Genomic DNA, 946 nt, shown 5'->3' on the forward strand with positions numbered 1-946 from the left:
ATCCTGCTCTCATGTCCCCAGGGCCAGCTCTTCCATTTTTCCCAGATGAGGTGTAGCTGCACAGCCCTCAGACATCAACATGTCCCCAGGTGGTAGCCCAGACCAGGGATATCTGCTTTGTCTTTGGTGGTCACAGAGCCCTGTTGCTTCAGGGTCATGAACCTATTAGATGTGGCTCATTCTGGCAGCAGAGTCCAGGACCCCACCATGGTCCCAGGGGCATCACCTGATACTCACATCAGGCTATTTCTCATGACCCTAAGTTCTACCTCTCTTCATTGTGCACACATCCTTCTGTTTCTTTTTCTCTTCCACTTCTCCACTACTTACTTGCTCCCCTAGAGGTACCTGGGGTCTCTGAGTGTCTGGGTCATCTTAACAGTGGTCTCAGGAGTGCTGTGCCTGACTCACGCACTATGGCACCACTCAGAGTCATCTCAGGCATGGTCTGTCTGTCAAGGCCTGCATGACACCTGACTGGTGGTCATCTGAGGGTCTCTTTCTTCAGGGAATGTTATGCTGCTAATCATTCATACGTTCATAGATCAGAACACTGAGTGTAGACATGGCCTCTGCCTTCTGATGCACATGTGACACAGCAATGCCTTTAGAGGAGAGTTAACCTTTTTTCTTTCTTTCTTTCTTTCTTTTTTTTAATCACCTAATAGACCCAGGTAGGCATCACTGAACTTGTGGAGATAAAACCATGGAAGATTTGTTATGTAGGGAGACGTTCTCAGAAGTCTAATCAACCTATATTTCCTATTGGCTAGGAACTTCTGCCTACCATTAAATTTAATTTATAACATCTTCCTCACAAAACCAGGCACTTAGTTTTCCACAGAAGCAACCTGTTCCATTGCATTAACATGCATTTTCCCAAGGAGTGACATGGTTATATCTACACAAAACAGAAAGAATTTTTATTCACCCAGTATTTTTTTTA

At 45.0% G+C, this 946-nt stretch overlaps 1 pseudogene; it reads right to left on the reverse strand.

Moving 5' to 3' along the window:
• Positions 1–510: 510 nt before the first annotated feature.
• Positions 511–618, reverse strand: LOC116089664 (annotated as a pseudogene).
• Positions 619–946: the final 328 nt, after the last annotated feature.

This window comes from Mastomys coucha, unplaced genomic scaffold, assembly GCF_008632895.1.
Source record: "Mastomys coucha isolate ucsf_1 unplaced genomic scaffold, UCSF_Mcou_1 pScaffold14, whole genome shotgun sequence".
NCBI classification, from domain to species: domain Eukaryota; kingdom Metazoa; phylum Chordata; class Mammalia; order Rodentia; family Muridae; genus Mastomys; species Mastomys coucha.